This window comes from Anopheles maculipalpis, chromosome 2RL (assembly GCF_943734695.1).
Source record: "Anopheles maculipalpis chromosome 2RL, idAnoMacuDA_375_x, whole genome shotgun sequence".
NCBI lineage: Eukaryota > Metazoa > Arthropoda > Insecta > Diptera > Culicidae > Anopheles > Anopheles maculipalpis.
In genome coordinates this window covers 84,921,234-84,946,618 of record NC_064871.1, presented here as the reverse complement: position 1 = coordinate 84,946,618, position 25,385 = coordinate 84,921,234, and the positions used below count along the sequence as shown (strand labels likewise).

At 41.2% G+C, this 25,385-nt stretch overlaps 2 protein-coding genes across 4 annotated transcripts in view; one reads left to right on the top strand and one right to left on the bottom strand.

The window, feature by feature from the left end:
* The window catches only part of LOC126568008 (mini-chromosome maintenance complex-binding protein), a 232,355-nt gene extending 214,277 nt beyond the window's left edge, over window positions 1–18,078 (top strand). Inside the window, exon 4 of the mRNA XM_050224404.1 lies at window positions 18,069–18,078. The gene's annotated coding sequence lies outside the window, so the exon portion shown is untranslated. The remainder of the gene's footprint in view (window positions 1–18,068) is intronic.
* Window positions 1–25,385, bottom strand: part of LOC126568604 (elongin-C) — a 589,072-nt gene that overhangs the window by 210,300 nt on the left and 353,387 nt on the right. The window lies entirely within an intron of this gene.

Here is a 25,385-nt window from a genome sequence, read left to right as displayed (position 1 = left end):
GACGGCCGGCATCTTGATGCAGGGAAAGCTATCGTTCGATGTGTATCGAAATGCGATAGAATCGGATTCGATTAGGAATAAAATAAATAGTTTTTGTTCCCCCATTGACACCCGGCTTGACTTCGATCTGGTCACCGCTAGACTAGAGACCAGCGACACTGGAGTTCCGACAAGCCAGGAAGTGCTTTTAAGCAAGCGGAACCTAAAATCTAAACGAATTTCAACCAATACCTGCAATGTTGATTCGTTCGTAGCGCGGTAACACCCGACCGGTTGGAGTGGGTGACGATTCTTTACCTCGGCGTTGGTTGGTTCGGGTTGTGTAAATGGCTTATTTTGGGATCGCATTTGACACAGTTACTGTGCGACACACGGCACATAATCGATAGAAATCAGCTTACTGGCTTGACTCCATCCGTGTAATGGTGTTTGACCATCGTGAGCAGAAATTTTAAATCAATGCGTCAATGCGCTAGGTTTTAAACTACTTTTGAATGCCAATTTATGGATGAAGGTACTTGAGCGTCATATTTATAAAGTCTTACCAAAATAAAGAAAATTTATTGTAGTTTCTATATTTATACGGATTTAATAAAAAAATTCTAAAATAAACAAAGAGTTATAGGTGGTATAATTACACTACAACATTATGCAGTGTAATCTCATACCTACACCGATTAAACCTTGGCCAACTGACAGTTAAGCGAATGTCAGTTGGATGAGCCACGCTAGGCTCGATAAAAAGCACTTTGGTCCTGCATTTCAAGCAATAAAGACTCACGAGTAATAAAAGGGAACCCCACGACTTATTATTGGCGCAGCCGGTAGTCGTTGAATAGAAAAAAAAACAGTGCTAGTAAGTGATAACAAGCTTACGCAGATTGCCCGAATTTGCAGCTACTACCAGATAGGGCTACAAATTCATCTCCTTACGATTATAAAGGTGCGGAGGATTTGTGGCAACGCCGTTTCCAGTTCAGCGACAGGACCATCCTCTTCCCTTTCTCTTTATCCAGCAACGGATTGAGGTTAGGTACCTCGCGTGTTCCACACACGTACGCACAGGTAAGCAAATTTTGTTTTTTTAATCTTTTGTGTGTCACAGAGTGACAAAGAAGAAGAAACGTTTGCTACTGTGCAACGAATAAATATTTTTTTATTCGTATTTGTAAATTAAGTGACTTAAATAGTGCTTAATATTGACGGGAATACACACGCGTTCCTAGAGAAACGTGGTTATCCCTATATTTTTTTATGTGGAGAAATACTAAAGTCTGCATCAGATTCAGATTCGTTATCTCGTGAATCTGATAGTCTTTCTCACATACCAATAAACGTTGATATTCCAATTGGCAGTTTACATATTGAAAATAATAGTGCTATGGAACACATACAATCACAGCTCGAACAGCTCACGCACCTTGTTCAGAGTCTTGCTGTTACGCAGCAGCAGCAAACACAACAGATTTTATCTTTATCATTTGTTAACAAAGATGGTACAAGCATTGATACCGCCGCAGGCGTTGACCCCAGCTTGTCGATAGACGCTTTTTACAAAATACCGGATACAATAAAAGCAGTACCGGTATTTGAAGGGAATAAAAAACATTTATTTTCATGGATAAAAACAGCTGAAAATGCTCTTATTATTTTTAAAGATAACGTTCATCCCGCAATCTTTAGAATGTATGAAGAAGCTGTTATAAACAAAGTGCAGGGTCGTGCAAGGGACATAATTTGTCTCGAGGGCACCCCACATGAGTTCAATGAGGTGAAAGAAATTTTGATAAATGGGTTGAGTGACAAATTCGATTTGTCTACTCACATGAGCCACCTGTGGCAAAATAAAATGAGTAATACTTCTAGTATTAGAAGTTATTACCTGCAAACAAAAGAGCTAATCCAAAAGATAAAAATGTTAGCCAAACGAAATGAGAAATATAAAAACAGTTGGTCAGCAATCAATTGTTTCATAGATGAGACAAGTTTAGCCGCTTTCATTGCTGGACTTTCTCATCCATATTTTGGATATGTGCAGGCAGCACGTGTTGAAGATTTAGAAGCAGCATATTCGTTTTTGTGTAAATTCAAATCTAATGAATCTACAGCACTTAATATGGAACCGAGGAAAATATCTGAAACAAACACCAAATTTTCGAAAACTTATCAAGAACGTTTGCCATCCAATTCAAATACATTCCGCAAAGATATAAATCAGTCTTCAAAAACGGGTTATATCAAACAAAACACAAATAACATGCAACCTTCAACTAGTAATCATCCTATTCCTATGGAAACTGAAACCAGTAGGACTAAGCTTACGCTGGACAGGAAAGGTTTCAATTCGAATGAAACATTCGATCCAAATGGATTACGAACGTCCGAGCATGACGACGATGATATTTTGGTAAATTTTTGGGAGGCTGTAAGAACAAAAGCACCAATTTAAACTTTCTTCCATACATAATAGGTACATATCCTAATACCGCAAATCAGTTTAAATTGCTTATAGACACAGGTGCGAACAAAAATATTCTTAGAAAAGGGATTCTTTCTTCGTTACAACCCACTAATACTGTAATAAAAAATATTATTGGAAACCATAATGTAACACAGAAAGGAACTATTAATTTACTTGGAAAAAATCTTCCTGATCAACTCTATTATGAAATGGATTTCCATGATTTCTTTGATGGAATCATTGGATCTGAATATTTAGCTAAATGTAGAGTATTGATTGATTACGAAAAGGAAATTATTTACTTTGAAGACATAGTTATTCCATTCATTAAATATTTTCCTGATCCAAAATATTTCCACCATGTAGTTTCTATTAACACATTACAAAATGGTGATTGGTTTGTTCCGTCCCATGCAAAGCTTTGTGATAATATCATAATAGAACCAGGGCTTTATAAATCAAATGGGAATAAGTCTACAATCAACATTTTAAGCCAATCCCGAACCAGTCCAAAATTATTACAGAGTTTTCATTTGAGAGTTAATAATTTTGAAACAATTAGCCCTATTCCTTTGAGAAATGATGATAAACTTGATAAAAAATCCATAAACGCGCTTATACGTACACAACATTTGACACCATTTGAGAAGGATAATCTTTTGGATGTCATATTAGAAAACCAGCAAGTACTCCTCAAGTGCAATGAAAAACTTTCGTCAACTTCCATAGTAAAACACAGAATATTAACTAAAGACGAAGAGCCAACGTATACAAAAACATATCGCTTTCCCAACCATTTCAAAAAAGATGTTGAAGAACAAATCAAAGAACTACTCGAAAATGGTATCATTGTACCCTCTAATAGCCCATACTCATCACCTATTTGGGTTGTTCCCAAAAAATCCGATGCATCTCAAGCGCGAAATGTTCGTGTCGTAATAGATTTCCGAAAATTGAACGAGAAAACTATAAACGACAAGTTTCCTATCCCCCAAATAGAGGAAATTTTGGACAGTTTGGGAAAATCTGAATACTTTACGACACTGGATTTAAAATCTGGTTTCCATCAAATAGAGATGGATCCCACACATCGCGAAAAAACGGCTTTCTCAACAGCACAAGGTCACTTTGAGTTCTTGAGAATGCCGTTTGGGTTGAAAAATGCCCCAGCGACGTTTCAACGTGTTATGAATCACGTGTTAGCAGGTTACATTGGTTCAATCTGTTTTGTTTACTTGGATGATATCATTATAATCGGTCCTAGCTTAACATCGCATTTGGAAAATTTAGATAAAGTTTTAAAAAGATTAGCATCTTTCAATTTAAAAATCCAAGTAGACAAATGCGAATTCCTCAAACGGGAAACTGAATTCCTAGGGCATCTAATAACTCAGCACGGGATTAAGCCCAATCCCGATAAGATAAAAAAAATTCTTGATTGGAAACTGCCATCAAATCAGAAAGAAATTAAACAGTTTCTAGGCCTTACTGGCTACTATCGTAGATTCGTTAAAAATTACGCTAAAATAACAAGGCCACTTTCAAAATATTTAAAACAAGGAGCATCGTTATCACACGCAGATAATGATTACGAGAAGGCTTTTACTCAACTAAAACAGATAATTGCTTCAGATCAAGTTCTTGCCTATCCAAACTTTGATTTACCATTTATATTGACTACCGACGCTAGTAATTTTGCATTGGGAGCGGTTTTGTCCCAAATTCAAGCCAACTGTGAAAGACCTATAGCATTTGCCAGCAGAACCTTAAATAGTACTGAGTCAAATTATCCAGCAACTGAGAAAGAGGCATTAGCTATAATCTGGGCAGTGAAAAAATTCAAGCCTTATCTATACGGACAAAAATTTACTTTGCTAACGGATCACAAACCACTTACTTTTATAAAAACCTCCTTCAAGAACTCAAAAATATTAAACTGGCGTTTAGAATTAGAAAATTTTGACTACGAAGTTAAATATAAAGAGGGCAAAACTAACGTGGTAGCTGATGCATTAAGTAGAAGGCCTCATGATGAAACTTGTATTCAAGAAATTAATACTTCCTCTATTTCAGACTCACAAAGAAGCACGGAATTCGGAAATAACAATAATACAAGCGAAGGATCAACAATTCATTCTGCTATAAAATCAAACGACTACTATATTCATTACACGGCAAGGCCTATAAATTTCTACAACAATCAGCTAGTACTGAAAATAGGGAATTCGAAATCAATTATAGAAGAAAAACCATTTCCAAATTTTGTTAGAACAGTAATCACTCAAGATAAATTTGATTCGAATAATATCAGTCATTACGTAACCACTTATCATAATGGAAAGCAAACAGCGATTTTCGCCCCCGAAAATACAATGCAAATATTACAAGAAACTCTAAGTAACCACCATTTCACAAAAGGACATTTTGTGATCACAACAAATATCGTAGAAGATGTTATAAGTCCCGACAAACAAAACTTGCTTGTAACATCAGAGCATGATAGGGCACACAGAGGGATATGTGAAGTAGAAAATCAATTGAGGCGATCGTATTTTTTTCCATGTATGCTTAAAAGGATTCGTGATTATATCAACAGTTGTGAAATTTGTAATTGTAATAAGTACGAAAGGAAGCCTTACAATATCAAGATTTCGCCTAGACCGATTACAGAGAAGCCTTTAGATCGCGTTCATATGGACATTTACATTATTAACAAGTGCAGTTTCTTATCCATCATAGATTCGTTCACAAAACATTTACAAATGCTTTACTTGAAAAACAAAAACATAGTTCAGGTTCAAAGAAAGTTGGCTACGTATTTTTCAACCTTTGGATTGCCTAAGGAAATCATAACAGATCACGAGACCACTTTTATGTCCGTACAACTCAAAAGCTATCTATCATCTTTAGGAGTTTTGTTGAAGTATGCGTCATGTTCTGAATCTAATGGGCAAATAGAAAAAACACACTGCACAATAACTGAGATCATAAATACAAATAAGTATAAATATGAGAGGGCGGATACCAAAACCATAACGAGAATCGCTGTTACTCTGTACAATAACAGTGTACACTCAGCAACGAAATTTACACCAAACGAGTTGTTGTTCAACAATATGCACAACAGAGATCCGCAAGAAATCTCAAGGAAAGCGCAAGTATTATTTGCTGAAGCATTTAGTAACATGCTTAAAGCGGCCGTACAGCAAACAAACAAAAATAATACAAAAAGTGCTCCGCCAAAATTGGACGAAAACCAAGCAGTGTTTGTAAGGCCCAATATAAGAACTAAGCTGCAACCAAGAGCAACAAAAGTTTTCATAAAAAACGTCAAAGACAGAACTTTTCAAAATGCCAGAGGAGTGAAAAGGCATAAACGCAAAATTAAGAGGCTGAAATAAGCAGGTGTCATAAGCTAATTTTGCCCTAGCTGTTATTTTCTTTTCTTTGGGGAATCCAAAGGAACTACATTTTTTCATTATAATTTCTATTATTTTCATTTTCCCTTTATAAACATTTTTGGCTGTTTTGTGAATGATTTTTGTTGGGTAAGATAGCTTAGGATAGTTTTAAGTTGTACATATTATAACGTTTTGACCAACTTCCCTTTTATTTCACAATTCAATCGAACGAGGACGTCCGAGCTAGACCCCCCGGAGAAGTTATAGGTGGTATAATTACACTACAACATTATGCAGTGTAATCTCATACCTACACCGATTAAACCTTGGCCAACTGACAGTTAAGCGAATGTCAGTTGGATGAGCCACGCTAGGCTCGATAAAAAGCACTTTGGTCCTGCATTTCAAGCAATAAAGACTCACGAGTAATAAAAGGGAACCCCACGACTTATTATTAAAGATTTTAATTTCATGTCTTTTTTAGATTCTGCTAATTTTCAAAAAAAAACTGTATTTTAATTTCATTTTTATTAATACAAAACTTCATAATCTTTCCTCAAATCTATTGAATAAATAATGTGATCGTTGAAAGACTCCAGAAGGCACCCGTAGAATATTTTGTGTATAGCACTGTGAGTTGTGCTCGCACTGTGCTCAAAAATAATCAAAGAATGGTTCAATTCTTTGCTCCTTATAGTTTATTCTGGCTTCGAAGCATCATGTAGAACTTGAAATGAGAATCTAAATTAGTATTTGAACAAGTGATTTGCACTCTATAATGTTCGGTTATTTCTAAAGGGTTCTTATCGTCTATGCCTGAGAAAAAGCTTCCGCAGAATGCCTACCATGAGGCTAAGTTCAATTTATAGTCCATATTATAAGGTCGATCGAAGATGAGTTGCAACATTCTGAGGTTCATGTTAGTGCTTGGCGAAGAAAGAAGGGCGTTTTTATTACAATTTTTCTCGACGACATCTGCTGCGCTTTGCATGCGTTTCGGCGTCCCATGGTGGTTAAATAATTTCGTTAGAAAGGGACTTCTCGAGCTTTGTCTTCATCTTTTTGATTACTGGTAACTCTTAAAATAGACTTGTAGCACAAATTTTAAACGCTTCACACGAACGCAAACGCAAACGAAAGATCACAAAGCGTGTAAACGATTTGTGAGGAAATTGCATAATTTTGGGCGTTTATGTTAATAACGTGGTTTATCCTTTTGAGTCGTTATTAGCATTTTTTTCATCGAAAAATGTTAATAAATAGCAGCAAAGCTTAACCCCCGGTCTGTCCGTAAACCGCTTTTCAATAAAGCTCAACAACCATTGTCCCGCTGCCAGCAAGCTACCGGCTTATGTTCCGACGCATTCGTGGGACATTAAAGATAGCAATAAAATTGATAAACCCGGCATTATGCATCGGGATGCTGCAGGCTGGCTGGTGTATGAATTATGATAGACCGGTGGCATTTGCAACGCTCCAGATATCACACCCATATAACTCTCCCCGGCGGGACCGTGTGAAGATGCATCGTACTGCTCGCCCCCGACCAACGTCGACCAGTGCATCTTCATCCCAAGCTTTCCGGTCGGTAAAGCAGCATGTCATTGCTACAAGCCAGTACTGCTGCTACTGCCATTACTGTGCAAGCGAGCTTTACGTTTGCGAATCTTCATCTTTTATGCACCTAGCACCGCCGAGCTTACCGCCGACACGCCGGTGGCTCATGTTTCTCGAATGCGGAGGAAGAATTCTATCCTACCACGGTGGACGATAAATCTATGCCGGGGTAAACATTGCTTAAAGACTTTTACGATGCATCCAACGGGTTTGAAGCAGCCGTAGCCATTGGACCCGAACTTCGGGCGCTCCTTCGAGATGTTCGGTTACTGTTAAAGGAGATAATCTGCGTTTTAAAAGTCAGGATTGCTTCTTGCGGAGGAAACGGGGACACGTTTTATCACTCGTCGTGTCACCTTCACCGATGAAACTTGTTGATTGTCCTTTCGCCGTTCATTCCGCTTCCGGAGAGGCGGGTTTTGAGGCAGTAGCGTCATTCCTGGGCACTTCCATTTATGTTGAAAATTAATGGGAAAAAGCACCGAGATATGAGATAATGGATGATGGCACCGTTTGTGATTGGTAAATCGTTCAATGTATCCGTATCTGCTGAGCAATATACCCATCCCAAAGGTTTGTTGGGGGAGGTTTTTCAGCCTTTCCGGTGTGCTTTTATAGGCTACAAATTTTACTCCAGCTCCCCTGAAGCAGGTATGTGTTTGTGTACGTTCGACGTCTTGTACAATTCGCCGGGGAAATCAAAGTACCGGATTTTCATTCTAATCTACGCATTCTTGCCCAACGCTTAACCCCACCAGTGAAGGAAGGAATGGGCAGGGTGAGGACCCATGCTCAGGCTCAATTGAAGGGAAGGAATTGTGTTGGACGTACTATGAATCGCACGTACGGCTAGAGTGAAGGTAATATTGTTTAACTCTCCAGTTGGGCTATCTATTTGGGGTGTATCCGTTTGCGCTCGTATACTACTGGCCCAGCTTCCTCAGTGACGCTTCCCATTCTAATCGTTCCGTACTGCACACGGCAAACACGTTGGTCTAAAACGTTAAGTCACATTCGGGAAGGGGTTTTGTGTAGTTTTCCCTGGTTCTAGCAAGATGCCTCGCAATGCCTCGAGCAGGTTGAGCAATAATGGTCCGGCATCCCATCGGATGATACTCTCGGCTCTTGGTTGTAATGTTGGCCCGGGACTGATAAATTACCTGTCCGTTTTGACAACCGGTACCAAACAGGGGGCCCTCCTTAGTTTGCTAGACGACCGGGGGACATGGGGGCGACCTTTCGCTAGCTCCAGACGTGGCAACAAGAATGGCAACACATTCGGTACGCCAAGGTGTTCCAGAGTGACTCAGAACCCAAACGATATCATCAAGCTCCATGGCAGGAAGTTAATGTGAACCTTGGGTATGAATTACACAACGTTGTTGGAAAGTCTTTTGCCTGGGAAAAATCTTTGCCCACCTGATACGCAAGGTACTCTTAGGATTTCGAAGAATGTGTTAGTCTGTTGCCTCGGTAGGTTAATAATTTAATTCCAACCATGTTTGTTGGCCGTGTTTCATTAACTGGAACTGGGGCAGTAAATTCTCATCGGTCGCTGTTGACAGCCAGGAAAATGCAAAACCATGCACTGGAGGAGCAGATCACACTCTACACTGCATAAGACTGTATTCTTCTTTTCAGATCTGAAACCGAAACTAAATTAGATACTATTGTACAGCTTCAAAGCAGTTTAATGGCTGGCTAAATGAGTAGTCTCTCCGTCACCCACGTACACGCTCAGTGATTCAATTTAAACTGTAAAAGCAGAATTTTCACACCCCATCTCGTACGTACGTGTTGAAGTGCCAATAGCAGATGTTAGCTTTCCCAATTTACCCCCTTTGTGCAACTGTCACTTGGAAGAGCAACTAGCTGTCATATTTATTTTTTTTTCTTAGGTCGCTTTCAATTTCCAAACCAACCATCCTGCCTGGCGGGTGTAGACTGGCTGACACACGATTCCCTATGCGATTTCACGTCTGGTTTCGCTTGTTTTAGCTTCTTGGTTTTGAGCAAAAAGTTTTCACGGCTTTCTTTTTTGTGTATCCCTTCCTGACACACGGTTAATGCCACCGTGTCAAACCTTCGTTTCGTGTGATGGTTGTTGTTGTTGGTTTGTAGGTTTTTTTTTTTTGCGGGAGCGGTTTGTTAGAGGCACGAATGAAGTAGAAGGTAAAGCAAAAGCTTTCCCCGGGTTCCATGTAGCAATCGCTCCAATTGATTGACTGTCACGAACTGGAATCATTGGGGATTGTGAAGGGAAACGAACCATCATCATTTACCCTTCGTCTAGGGTCCTTAGTTTTTGGCAAAGCTAGCATCACTGACGCTAGAAAACTTGAGTGACCCTAATAAGGCTGGGAAATGTCATGGAAGGAAACTTTATTGCGTTTGCCCGTTTGCTACCCGTTTTCCGTTGGGAATAGTTTATTGGAAGACTTAAACGGACAGAATCAGCTATTTTAAGGAGTTCTGTTTAGAATATACTTTCCCAGCGAAAGCTCTTTTTCATTTTTAAACAGCAAAGTCCAGCAATATTCTTCTAATGTACTATATAGTCTTATTGAGATATTCAAATACTACAATTTGTGGGGATTATCCCGTATAATCATCATCCATAGTTGTGGATATCCTTTTACCATACTAAAGAACACGCTTCTTATCACACACACACACACACACACAAGTGAACATTTCGTGTAACTATTCGCTTCTTGCCAACGCCCATGAACAACCACGCTACCACTTTTCAATCCACACTCACGTTCACTCAAGAGCCATCCGCAAAGATCCGCAACGTCAACACGATCCATGGAAAGTTTGATTGAACACGTATCCTTGAAGAAAAAAAAAAGAGAGAAGCCTGCAAAGTGAGCAACTCTACTGTTACCGGCGACCGTCGTACAACCAGCGAAGCGACGGGTTTTTTTTCTTTTTCGTTGGTACTATTTTCTTTTATCAGCTTGCTTACATTCTCACGCTTTTTTTACAACTTTATCCAGCCTGATGCCTTTCAGAAGTGAGAAGTTGCTGACATGGTACAGTTTTCTTTTACCCCGGTGGCTGTGTGTGTGTGTTTGTGTGACGTTGGCTGGATATGAACGTCAACATGCAAGAAGTCATGCTTGGGTAACTGCTGTGGTCAATTGCTGTCGTTTGGTATGGAAATGAATCGATCCTTTCCTCTTCGATCCTACTGGAGTAGAGACTGGGCAAGTATTAAGCTTTTATGAGCTTGGATGATGTGATTTAATCCTTGATTTAGTGGAAGAATTAAGCGATGAAGAATGTTTTGCGATTTGCTGGACATTTGTTCAGATTTCTACGGTGAGACTTTTAAACAATATTCCTACTAGATTGGAGTTTGGGCCCTTCCAAGACGATTACTTTACGTTCTCAACTAAGAATTGGAAAAACAGCTTCGGAGTAACTCCGATCGGCTCTAGGCTTTAGATCCAGAGCCACGGGACCTAGCTTAAGGCTCCAAACCCACGGCTTGAACTAAGATAAACCTTTCTTCCTGCTGCGCTCCAGAAGGTCAAGAATTATTACCGAGATGGGGTCGCTGATGGTGGTAGATATTCACATTAGATGAGAGTCGGTCCGGAGCCTTGGGTTCAGAGCCGTCTATGTGGAAACATGGGTGCGGAGCTGGCTTAGGGTTGAAATCAGAGACGGTTCCGTCTCCAGCAATGTATTTTAAGGGCTAAAGTCTGCAATTCACATTATAATATGTCTTTCGAAGTGCCAACTTGACAAAAAAAGATTTAATTATTTGCTCAATTTATTAATTACTTTTGGCAATATTTTGGTACTTTAGAATGTTTTCTGAACGTGTTTCTGCAATAAAATAAATAGCTTTTGAATGTTTTTCTAGCCTGCCTTAATTTCTATCAATGAAATGGGCACGATGCGCTATCAATTTAATTATAATATATTTACAACCAACCGTTAGGCTAATATTTCTTCGCAAAACACTTGGATGGACAATCCGAACCCATAAATCCCGAAACCTCCGATTTGCGAAGATGGAAAGCACCACAAAACGGGCACGATTTATGCAGCCAACCCCGGTTCGCTGCTCCGATTCTGCTTGTGATTAGAAAGCACTTTTCTTCACGTGCACTGGAATCACGTCGATTGCGCTTTCCCTGCGTTTCGGATTGACGCCAAATTTACGATCATTTGATGAAGATAGGTCGTCCAAATAAACGTCCAGGCCGGGGAGGACGTTTGCAAGAGGACGTACGGCGGTACGGGCTTCTATCCCAACAAATGGCACTCTCCCGGACGACTGTCGTCTTTTGATCGAGTTGAAGTGTTGCAGTGCGCTGGTGGGGAAGAGAAGTACTAGGGTTGGAGTGAATGGCACACAGTTGGCGATACTGAACTGCAAATAAATTGCACTGAACGAGATGTACTTTCGAATTTGTGGGAAGAACGGTTGGAAGTTCTTCGCCGTGGCAGGCGTTCGCGGGGGCCAGGTTTTGACTTGACTTGGTTACGACCAGCCGGTAAGGAGCAGCATAATTCAATCTCGATTCAACTCACCTGTGTGTGTGCCGGTACGAAAGCATGACGGTCGGTTTGCCGTTCGCTGGTGCACCATTTAGTTTTGGAATGCATTTCGAAATGGACGACGGTACGGGGAACGCTGGTGCGCATACAGTTTGCCCCGGGATGCATAAATGCAGCGCAAGACCAGGTTCTATGTCAGCTGGAGATGTTGTACGCCCGATTTGCATGCACGTCACGCGAAAGACCCGAAGATCGTTGGAGTTTCTTCGTCATCGTCGAGTTTTTCGTCGATGCTCCACGCTAAGGTGCTGGTTCTTTGAAGAGAGTTTTTCGAGAAAGAAAATGCCAGATTCTGCTGGTATTGGTTTTGAGGTTTCCTTACCCCAGAAGAGAATCTGTTTTTTAGTTTCTTTTTTAGGGAAGTTTGTATGTGGGTTTGTGTGTGTATGCTATTTTCTTGCATGTCGTTAAGAAACATGCACACCGAAAGAAGTGCACATGTTCCGTGCTTTGGATACGGGTATGTAAACACTGCTGAAAGACGTGATCCGGACGGGGCGGTGTGTTGTGGTGTTCTGTGGTGCGGTAGGTAGTGTATCTTATTTACCGTAACAACCATAACGACCACCGCAGGGGTTTGCATTTTGCATAAATATGTGCACACTTAGCCGTGCAACCCGTGGCGCTGCTGCTTGTTGCCCCCATCCCATTGGAACCGGACGTAGCTAAGGTTCATTTTACGGATGCACTGCTGCATCTTTGGGTAAGTTTTCTATTGCTATTTTTATAGCTTTCAGTGCCGAAAAGGAAAAAAAAAAAATGCACCATGATGGTGACCGTAAACCGGAAAGCTATTTGGATGGAAAAGAAAAGTAATTTTAAATTTGCTTAATTTTCCTGTAAACATGCAATGGGGAACATGAAAAGTGGGTGCAGTTTAGTGAAAGAATTTTAACATTTTTCTTTCCTAAAAATTATAAACTTGACTGTCAGTCTTGTGTAGGAAGAGACGGTCCGGACAGGATTTGATAACCAGTCCTGCTATGTGGAGACACCCACCAATATTCTGTCACCGGTAGCTGCTCCGAAGATGTTGCGTTAAAGCTTAAAGAGCCATAATAAAGGACGGGCAGGCTAAGCCTTCGGGAGACTGCAAAAAATATTTAAAATATGTGTCATAAGTCTCTGTTCATAACATCGGAAAAAGTTTCATAACTTCATGGTATCATCAAGTCCCCTGAACCATTAGATGACCTAGTCGATAAGCCAAGGCGAAGTAGAAGTCTTAAACAGAGGCGAATCTAGGGCTTTGGGGCATCCAAGCAAAAGAATACTTCATCGGAATTGGTGAGGGTGCTCAAGATGTATATGCCTTCAATAGAGGAGGTCCATTCCAATTTCGAAGAGGTCCTGTTAAAATAATTATTGGTTCTCTAAATGCTATGACTATAATGCAATTTACGACAGGCCAGGACCTTGCAGAGGTGCCATGAAATCTAGAGGCCCCTAGAACCAGCTTTGTTGGCTTACCCGTCTCTAGCCTCAAGCTATAATTAAAAGTGTATAAAATTAATGAGGAGATTTTAACAAAAATGTAAAGAAAATGGCCTCATTTAAAGCTGTGTCCAATTTTCTCCGTTTATTTTCATATCCTGAGGCTCCTGAGTGCTTAGTTTTAGTAAATATTTTTTGAGTTTATAATTTTTCAAGTGAAAAAAAATTAAAAATCAAAGATAAGCATAAGATTCAGCCTGTCCTGTCCGGTGGTACAGACGACCGCGGTGCCATTCTTACAAGCATTTAAATTTTATATTTTTAAAATATGTAATGCATTTAAAATTTCATCCCCCAAGACATGTGCCCTTGAACAAACCAGTCCAACGTTGAAGCTCGTAACAAAAAAATCACTTTTATTAGTTTTTCCTCAGCCGTGGTTCCGTCCATTACAACGCGGTTACCTTTCCAAGAGCCACGCAGGCGAGCCGTTTGTCAAAACCCGGAGGTCTTCGAAGTGTTCGGACAAATTCCGATTCCGGCTACTTGCGGATGCATAAAACGAATCCGCGAAGTACCATAAAACGTTCCATTTGTGGGTGAAATATTGCTAGCGGCGAACTGAATTATGGGCGCTTTGGGGTGATGATGGGGCAAGAGGTGTGTGTGAATAGGATGATGAAGTAGAGACAGAAAAACGAACGAAGCGTGAAAAATGCTAGCCTAATTGAAACACGGCTATATCTGATAATGGTGGGGTGAAAAATATAAAACATTGAGGTAAAAAAAATTTGTTGAAAAGATACATGTATAAAACGTTGCAAAAGTTATTATGGATGATAAAAGTCTTCTAACGCTAATAGGCACAATTAAGCTGTGGCTTGAAATGATCTCCAGGTTATGTCTTAATTTTTCTTATATTGTTGTCCAATTGAAGCTGAGCATTACAGAAAATAACTGAAAAGATCTTCAATATTTACATACATATTTCTCTATCTAATCTTTCAAATAGAAATTTGCAAAAAATCCTTGTTCTCAAATGATTATATCTAAATTTTTCTTATCCTTTTTCTCATTCTAGGTAACTGTTCAAAACCGAAAAGGCTCTAGCACAGTTGAAGATCTCCATCATCGCTCGGCCTAGTCTAAGGATGCGGCAGCAAAGTTATTCAAACCCTTTGCCGAACAAGAACGACCTTTAAACTGACCCAAATGAAAAGCAATACAAAAAAAGAAGGTAAAAAAGAGTTGTAACTTTTGGTCCATCAAAACTGCATTAGCTTATTTGACGCTTTTTGACCGACTTCTGTCGGTAAAAGTCGAGGGATCGTTCTGCGTGACAGCTTCTTGCATGCTCCGAGCAGTTTCTGATACTGTGAAAAGGATCTTCCGGTTTTATTTGACTTGGTACTTTTGGGGAACGCCTTAGGATCTTTTTTTTTTACTTTCTTTAGTAAGAAAACTTTGTTCCACTTTTGATGAGATATCCTTTAACGGTTTGTGTCATCATGATTCACGTAAGACGAAAAAAAAGGATTGCACGTTACTCGTATACTGAAAGCAACGCAAAATTACCATCTTGCAATGCAATGGCGTCAGGGAAAAAAATCCATTGACCCGAATTACGCAGAAAGCCTTCCATTGCACAGTACCTTTCACGCGTGTGAAAATAGCCGATACATACACCCACACAAAAAAACCCCGGCAGCAGGCTTGGAGTGTGAAAGAAAATACTACCAAAGAGGGCGAAAAAAAACGCTACCGGAACGATGCGGATGATGAACGTTTTTCGCTCCACCGGGGGTACGGTGTACTCCTTAAAACGGCGCTATGGCGCTTGCAAAACGAGAAGGCATTTTATCATTTTCATCTTGAATAATGATTCCGTTTGCTGAGAATTTATCATCACTCTTAACGGGTGTGCTTTTGGGAGACTCTTCTTCGACGCCTACGCGACGGCACTGCTCTAAGGACACGGCGTTTGCTTCTAATGAGCAAAGGAACATTCAGTGGAAATGTGGAGGTAAAACGAGCCTCACACACAACCACACTGCCATCATCACTCTTTCGGCAGAAGGCACTTTACTGTGGGCTGGGAGAAAAACCTTCCTGGCCGAAAAATGAATGGTACGGCTGCGGCTTTGTAGCTCGGTTTTGTGTGAATTCCTTACTCAAACGACCTGTCGTTTGGGTGCTGGAGTAGCAATTGTAGCCATTAGTAGTGCGGGAAGTACCGGCTGTGCGTGGTACATTCTACTCACCGCCGATGGAGCTGCTATCTGTTTTTGCTGCAGAAAAAGGATTCTCAATAAGTAACCCTTGAAGATAAAGCTTCCGGGGAAAGGTATTATTCGTTTAATTACGCGAACGGAAATGAACAAGGGGCAATCATTTAGCGAAATGAATCCTGGTCACGGCACCATTTTTACTTAACTCGCGTGTCGACATGTTCGGGATGGTTATATCTGTTATTCATTATTTTATATTACGCACAGAAGCAGAGATTAATAAGCGGGTCCAAGAATGCATTAACTATGAGTTGGAGTATTTAGTATTTTTGGATATTTTTAAGTCGACGAAAGAAGGTCAAGAGTTCAGCTCTTCATCTCTTTTATTCTGTTTAGAATTTTCAAAACCCTCAAAATAATTGTAAGATTTGTAAAATGAAAAAGATTTCATAATAAAAAAAGATCCCTCTTTAAAGATGTTAGAAAACATCCTCACCTAAACTTTGTGGACAGACGAGGATATTATACTTTTTTTATATACCAAGCTCCACAATACCATAATTAATATTATGGTGGAAACTCATCACCGACACTTGAGGGTTAAATCAAGGATCAACGAGCAATACATCCGGATAATAGACTAAGGCAGAAACATACAAACACACACACAAGCATTTTCTTGCCCGATTCTTGGCACTAGTGTCGTGGTTCTTTCAGCTCCCCCAGTAAGACCCCTTACCAACCTGCAAACGAAAGTTCCTAAACCGCTTCCTCACGAGGGGATGATTAAACCAACAGTCATCGTCACCGTCTTCGCTGTCACCATCATAATCAACTTGGCATCCTCCACTCTTACCGGTGATGGACAAATAATGTGCCCTCTAGAAGCCATTTTCCCACTTGGGACGGGGAAAGGAAACTTCACCAGAGGATCGCGCACCGTTAGGGGAAAGAATGATAGTGCTTTTCCTGCGTGCTAGGGTGTGGAGGAAGGTGCTGACCTTAACTTTGGCCCGTGCTGCCGGAAGTTGAAATCTTTGATAAATTGAAATAAGCTTTGGTTGTGGGGTGTGGGAACGAACCCGAAGAGAGGAATGTGAAGTGAGGTGGGAGGATATCTAATTGTTTCATCTTACGATTGGTGCTGGAGTCTTTTGTAGACGACGCCGCGCTGGTAGTAGTAGTTAGCGGCGTCATACTTCCTTGATGTTTATGGTCGATAAGCATAATTTCTTGCGTACTTGCGTGGATGCTTCTGAAGCGACTACGCGTGTAATGATAAGCAGATGGTTTCCATTTAACGATGAGTACTTTTTCCGGGACGGTTCTTAATCGTGATTTGATGGTACGGAAGTGACATTGCCACGCGCGTAAATCGTTTGGTTGAAGCGATTTAGTAAAATAGGACAGCTTAATTCAGCTGTATCCTGGTCACGGCACCAACAAAGTTTGTTCCATTTCATTTTCAAAATTCATTGTTGGGACGCGAACAATCAATGTTTGTAAAACAAGTCTTCCCGTTTATCTCCCCTGAAACCAATGCAACATTGAATTTGAAAAAAACATGTTTTGACTTAACCAGAGGGCGTAAAGTTGCAGGCATTTCAGCAACTCTGCACACCAAACCAACCGGGTATTAAAAATAGTCTCACCTATCAGCCGTACTTAATGCGTTTGCGATGCGCTTTTTTCACCCCGGGAGATATCACTGCAACTGCGAGAGCACTGTGCTTGCGACTAATGCGATAAGAAAGCCCACCCCGGCATGATTGATGAGGCTACGAATTCATTGATGGCTGCAGGGCTGCTCCTCAGGTTCACCGGACTCGCTCGCAACAAGGTCGGGCCCGACGGGCGCTGATGTGTGCTGGCTTCGATTTCGATCTATTTCGAATTCATTGAGCAAACATTGAGGCGACGAGGGTCAGCTAGGAGGGTGGTCAGCGTTCTATCTCATTTGTCAATTTTTTTTTTATATTTATTTATAGAGGCTTTGAGTCTTAGAGACTTCATTCGCCTCTCTACTGTAAAAAAAAAAAAAACTGATTTAATCAAATATAAAACTATTGCATATGTGGCTTAAATATTATGGAAAACTATTGCGATTGTGGCGTATGGTATTGGATAAGTTACAACTATTGCTTAAATTTCTTTGTATAAATTACTGATGCGTAAAAATCTAATAAGGCGGTTCTGCTGAAGTTTGTCGGGTGAAAGGATTGTCGTGAGATCAGTTTCTAGTTGGCAGGTGGCTCGGTGTGTCGTGTATCCATGGCAATCGGTGAGGATGTGGCGGACGGTGATGTCAACGCCACAGAAGTTACAAAGTGGAGGACTGGATTTTTCTAGGAGGTAAGAGTGTGTAAGGCGGGTGTGACCTATACGGAGGCGGGAAAGGACTCGTTGGATATGACTGGATTTGGTGTCTTCCCATGAAGCGGTGTTGTGCTTGATGGGACGGAGTTTGTTGCTGAGGTCTACGTTGTACCAGGTGATGTTCCAGTGTTGGGAGATGATGGTGTTGGTGAGGCGGATGGCATCACGGCGTGAAAGGATGTTGTATGGTTCGTCAGGACGGAGCCGACCATCGTTGGCAAGTTGGTCGGCTTTCTCGTTTCCAATGATTCCGGAATGACCCGGAATCCAACAGAAAACGATTGTCGGGGATACAGGTATGGAGTCTAGGAGCTGTATGTGGGGGTCCTTCGATGTGCCGTGTTCGAGGGCAGCCAGAACGCTGGCACTGTCGCTGAAGATGACGTTCGGTCGGTCGGTCTGTAGTCCTTCGTCGGCGGCTAGTTGCATTGCTATTGCTTCGGCGGAAAAGATGGAGGTGTGGTTAGGAAGTTTGATGGCGCAGTTGTCCGTGGAGGAGTGGATCCCACAACCGGCTGAGTCCAGATGAACGGAGCCGTCTGTAAAAATATGATGAAACTGTTTGTATTTAGTCTGTATTAAGTGTGTAAAGGTACTATTGGCGATGTGGCTGCTTTTTCCGGTTCCCCGGAGAGAACTTTTAAGTTCCCAGTCTATGACAGGTGTACGATAGTACCAGGGACGAATTCCCTGGCGAGTGGATTGGATGATCGGTGGTAGCTGTTGGTTGGTGAGTGTTTGTAGTTCTGCATTTGCTCTGGTGATGAGAGCAGTTACGTCGAGTCCTTTCTCAAGGATCCGAGCTGCAGCTGCGACTAATCGGTTGGTGATGGTGTGTTGCATAGGAAGGAGGCCGCTTTCGCAGAGGAGGGAGTTGATCGGACTGGTGACAAATGCACCAGTGGCATAGCGGATGGCGGTGTGGTAAGCAGGTGCTACTCTCTTCTCGAAGGTTGCTCGTTCGCGTGAAACAATCTCGATGCCGTAGAGCAGTTTGGGTAGGAGCCAAGCGTTGATGATGCGGTTTTGGGTTATGCGAGAGGCCCGAGCTTTGCCGGCTCCGAGCATCCGGAACAGGTTCAGCCGGTTGTTTGCTTCCTTTTTAGCTCTGTTGGAATGAGGAATAAAGGAAAGGCGACTGTCGAAGGTTACGCCGAGTATGTCGGCAGTCCGTGCGTTGGGTATTTGTGTGTTGTTGTATTTGATTGGTCGACGGTTTTTACAGGGAGTGTGTTTACAAATGTGGAGGATTTTGGATTTAGTGTGTGATATTTCATAACCCGTCTTTCTCGACCACTGTCGAATCCTGTCAACTCCTGTTTGCAGGTGTTTACGGGATTCGCAAGCAGAACGAGAAGACGAGGCCAGGATAATATCGTCTGCGTAAAGGAATGCTTGGATTTCTGAAGGAATAGAGCAAAAAAGGGATTCCATGCTAATGAGGAAAAGAGTGGGAGAGAGAATGGCACCTTGTGGGACGCCATTCTCCAATGTGTAGTGGTTGGATAATTCGGTTCCTATTAATACTCTAAATGTCCTGTCCGTGAGGAAGCTTTCAATGAACTTGGTTAAAAGTCCACCAAAACCCCAGCGGGACAGCTGTAGAAGGATGGCATGACGCCATGTCCGGTCAAAAGCTTTGCTAAGGTCTATTATTGCTAGGTCTATGTGGTGTTCGTTACTTGTGGCTTTATCTAGTAAATCGTCCAGTCTGGCAAAGTACGTTTCCGTACCCCTACCACACCGGAACGCATGCTGGTTATTGTTGAGGAGGTTGCTCATTTGTCAATCGGTTTGACAGTTCGATGCTAGTGATGGGATTCGTTTTTTTTTCCTTTGCGTTCACCATTAGATTTGCTCCACATTGTTTCGGAATCGATTGGACGTCTACCAGCATGGGAGCGAGCAAGTAGAACGAGTGTGACGAAATCAGCTTGATCTCTCGTCGGAGATGCGCCGCGAAGACTAGCGACTTGCGTTAATTATCTCCACCGAACGCCGCAACCTGAGGAGGGTTGGTGAGCTCGGTTAGTTAGTTTCTGATATAGGTTATCAGGAGCTCCTTGATTCAAACGTCGGATTGTCCTACAGGCTGGTGAGATTAAAATAATAACAAATTGAACAGTACTGCAATCAGCAGGAAGTTTACAGTCCAAACAAACGGCACTGGGCAGATGTTGCGAACGCAATTGCCCTGTACGATTCGTTCTGGATGACCTGCTGTTGCTTACCCCGCAAGTGTTGATAACGACCACGCAAGTAGCAATGTATTACAGCGTTGAGAAGCAATAAAATTTGCTTCATATTTCATACAGAACGATGTGTTTCAAACCCTTTTTTTCGAAATAATATCTTGTTTGTTACATCATTTCGGTAATGTGAAATTGAATTTACTTCATTCGATTCAGTCAAACACATGCTACCTACGCCCATTCATCATTATGCGAGCAACGGAGCTACCGAGATCCTGAGCATTCCAGTGAAAGTGATTTGACGTAAACAATTCCACGTTCGTCAACGTTTTATCTGACATGTCTGCTTCATAGTCACCAATTGCGGTTCGACACATTCGAAACCGGTAGCAGCAGCTACGGCTAACTAGCAATGGGCGGTTGGCTTCAAATTTGTGATGAGTGGTCGATCATGCACGAGTCAGTTACTGCTATATCTGTAACGTATAATGTACCTATGCCTATGTCGAGCAGACGAAAAACTCTCCGGGAAAAGATGCTTGATGGCCGGAAATGAGATATTTGTGCGTGATGATTGGATTTGTCATTGTGCGTATCAGACGAATTTCTGCATGAGCCGTAACGCTTACGCAATGCCCTTATGTGACTGGGCGCTTGTAACGATGCTTTGCACGTGTTTTATTCTTGATAAATCCTTTCAATTTCACCAATATGGCGAACATTATATTGAAGGTCGTAAGCGGAAACTACTTATCGTATCAGGATGTACAGTTTTGTGCGTGAATTTGGGGGTGTTGCTATGACATTGCTGGTTTATATTTTCGGCATTAGTAATATGCAGGTTTTCATGTCACCAAATTATAGTATACAAGTCCATAGATCCATTTCTCTCAAGATGTAGGGATTGTGTTTAAGGCGTGTCTTCTTGGAAGTTGTTTTGAAGATCAGCATTTCTTCTCTCGTTGGGACAGGATTCGATACCCTATCTTACTGTGTGAAGACCAACGTCTCTACGGTGCTGACCACCAGAGACCTGTATCTGCTAGCGTAGGTTTTGATTATATAGGCTTTGATACTGAAGGTTGCTGCTTAAGAGATTCCATTAAGGAACTAACTTTATTGTTTAGACTAGCCTTAAAACTGTGTTCCGAAGCATTCTTTTATTCTGAAAAAGAGAATAACAATAAAATACATCAGCTGCAAGTTCCATTCGAAATCGATGTGCAATCCTTCTGCTTACCAAACAGAGCAAGCCGAGCTAAAGACTTACACACAAAACTAATCATTCTGTGTCTCTAAAACAAATGGCAAACGTCAGTCAAGGAAGGCTTTTTCATTCGCCTCTACACCAAGTCAAGTAAACAACACACGACAAGAGCTATCTGCTGGTTGCACTTTTCATGCGTCATATTACACAGCTGCTGACAGCACTCGTGCTCTCGTACTCTACTGCTGATATGGAAAATCCTTCGCACGGGAAAAGATACCCGTGAACGTGTGAAGTTGCAAATGGTTTTTCGCTTCCTCCCCATTTTTCCTTTCACGCGAATTTGCGCACATTGTCATTGCAAAGAGCAAGAGAGCCAGAGAAAGAGCAAAAATCCTTCACACACGCATCATACAGTTTGATGATGGTTGATAAAGCACCATGAAAAGAGCTTTCAAGGCTAGTTCGATTGCAAACGGTTGTTCCTCCGGTGCCGGATCTTGAGTCTCGTTACTTGCGACTTCATCGTTTGATTCGTTGCTTTCCCACTCTATCATACCTTTCTGCGCTTCCGGTGTGTACTACGTACTGGTTCATCGATTATTTTTTCCACCCTGCATCTCCACATCTTGCTCGTATTCCGCTTTTTTCAGTGCTCGCGCTGCTCATCTTACTTGGGCTTCGGTGTAGAAATATTGGAACACAACAGACGCAAGAATCGATGCAAAGCGATGCTCGGAAGTCGTGATCAATTGACTGGCCGCGTTTGTATGACGCCTTACCCTTTTTTTTTGTTGCTGCGAGCAGACAATGTGCTACCATTATTCTGCCGTTAGTGTTGGGCTCTTTGTAGCAGCAGCAGCAGCAGCAGCAACAGTGGTGACGAGATGGTGATGAGCAGACGGTGTCAATGTTTGTACCGAGGCTATTGGTACGCTACAGGCGCTGGCTGCTCTGGTTGCTTCCGGAGCCATTTTTCTTTATCGGAGTGCACACTGTGTATCTCGTTACACATTTACCACTTCCTTTCCGTTTGATTGGCAGCGCGCTTCACGCTGGCGGCTGAAGGAATGAAACTAACGAACATGCTTCTGCTGTGATGATCTTGTTTGTGTGCCTATCATATTTACTTAGAATTGAGCAAAAGGGGTACGCTCTGTCGAGTGCTTTAATAGGGAGTGTCATTGAAGGTGAGCATGAGCTTGTTGTTGATGTTTAGAAGCAATTTTATTTGAAGTAGATATGTTTTTGGTGTGTGAAATATATTAAGAGTATACTTTTCAAACGCAAAATTATCTAAACAATATTTTTCAAAAAATGCTTGTTATGCCTGGAAATTGCTAAGGTAAAGTTAAAGATCTTTCCCAAGCGAAGTAAGCAACCTCGAATGGTGGAATTCAATCATTTTTTTCCTAATGTTCATCAAAAGAACCAAACACTAACCAAAAGAACTCGCAGACAGTTTTATTATCATCAAATATTTGTAATACTTCAAGCTAATACAACAGAGCGTGAGCCTTTTTGAGACGTCAATGGTTCGGTGAATACAATCGACCAGTAAACCAAGGCTTGGACACGTATCCAGTGAACATAATCTCTCTGTTTTCGAACAGCTTTTAGCATCAATTGGTTCAATATTGGGTCTCTCAAATCTTTACATAGGTCGACAAGAAACCTGCTTGGTTGTTGTCTAAGATTGAATAGACTTTTGAAGGCAAACCTTTAACTATAAAATGATCTATAAGTCGTAGTACCTACGGAGTTAACTGATACGGGGTTTGGTGTCCTTGTTCTATTAGAACTATAAATTTCGCCTGTAAAGCGGAGATACTGAAAAATGAATGAAAAATGAAAAATGGCTTTGCCGAGACTAGCTGCATAACGAGACACTGTTGGAGGCTTGAAACAAAACAGAAAAACACGCAAAAGTTTTAGAAAATCCTTGACAAATATTGGATGTTGAAAGGATTTGTGATAACCTACACTAAAGTACGTCACGAAACGTTCACACGTTTTATATATGAGTGGTTAATAAGTCGTGTTATCCAGCAGGAGATGTTTAAGGCATCATTAAATGTCAAACGGCTGGCCAGCTGTTCCTGTTCGCTGACGACACTGCCATTACGGTTAGAGGTAGAAGTCTGAAGGAGCTGAGAAGCAGAAAATAGGAAAAATTCTTCAAAAACACAAACAATGATTTTTCCCCATCGTTTAAAAAGAAGCCATACTGCACCGTTGAGTTCCGGAGTAAAAATACATGGTACAACTGTGCCGTGGACACTGCCCATTAGATATCTGGTACTTACGATAGATTACAAAATACTGTTCAGAGCGCATATTGGAACCATTATTGAAAACGATCATTTCCTTTTGAAATGTCTCTACCCATTGGTCTACCATAGGTCCCAGCTATCAATGGCAAATAAAATACCAATTTTCAAGGTAGTTATCTTGCCGGCAGTAACGTATGCGGCACCAGTTTGGAACTCATGTGCGAGGACTCACCTCTGCTCATTACTGACACAAACCGCTTCACTCCGAGATATTGGAAAAACTATCAGCAAAATCTCGGGATCGTTGTAGGAATTCTCCTTTCGCGCTTATCCGTAGAGTCCACACATAGCCTTATCCTTAGGCACAATAGCGATAGTTTAGATAGTATATAATAGGGCTAGATAAATGGACTAGGATAAGTTATTAGTTAATAGCATTAGTAGTAGTATAGAATGATGAAAAAAAAGAAACTTCTGGCAACGCATCATCAAAGTCCATGCTCAACATGAGACCTCATATTAACGTCAATAAGGCAAAAATTTGCTCATACTGTTAAACGATATCGTTGGTCCTTATGAAACCTTTATTATGTATAGATTGTGTTCCGAATTCTAAATAGAATTGACTTTATATATTACATATAAATGTCAAAGTAATATCTTGGTTTCTACACCACTTGGGAAGTTCGGGAAATGCAGGTTTAAGGCAAAACATTTCAGCAGCAACACTTATCCAGTTGTCGTCAACGTTCCTGATCCTGAAACGCCAAATTCTTCGCTTTGTTAGATCGGACGCCCTGCGGGGCAACATCAAGTTGATCAATTGATTTGATGTTTAGTAAATAATTGTCAAAATTGCAATGACTGCTCTGCTTGTTCATCCTGCTCATGTTCAAACTGCTCATGTTCATCACATAAACGTAATGGTTCGTCAATATTTATTAATCTGTTTCACAATTAAATGAAAGGGCGAACTTTGGATTATTAAAGGGCGAACTTTGGATGTACCAGGACATTTTTGGCTGAATTTTATACATTTTTTAAATAATATTTGACTGACCATACTATTTTTCCTGTTGATGTTCAGTATTTAAAAGCCCCCAAGTTTAGCCAAATTCCTGGAAAATAAAATTTCTCCACCAACCAAAACAAACATCTACCGAGCAAAAACCATACCAAACAGTTCAATAAGGCTTCAAACAGGCTGGTATGCGGTGCCTGCGTTGGCGTTCAAGATGCTATCTTTGGAAGCATATTTATCTTACGAGAGCTTACATTTTTTCTCCCCCATCCATACTGGGCTGTCCAAGTTTGCCGGCGCTTTAAAATGCTTCGCCCCCGAAATTGTCGATTAAACAATGATGAAAGCCTTACGAAGGTAGGTACTTCCCTTTTGTTCAGAGGTTCTGCTCAGCGCATCCCTTAAATGAAGATGTTTATTTTGGTGATTGAGATTAGGCTGTAGGATTCTTTTCATCATTTGTTTATCGTTTTCCCGTTGTCGTTTTTTTTTTGTTGTTGTCGTGCTCCATTTACTTCAATTTCGGTATCCCTTCCAATTTGGGATTCCGTTTTCGCGCTGGGTCCAGCTGGTGGATAAGCGAAAAAATCCCCCTGT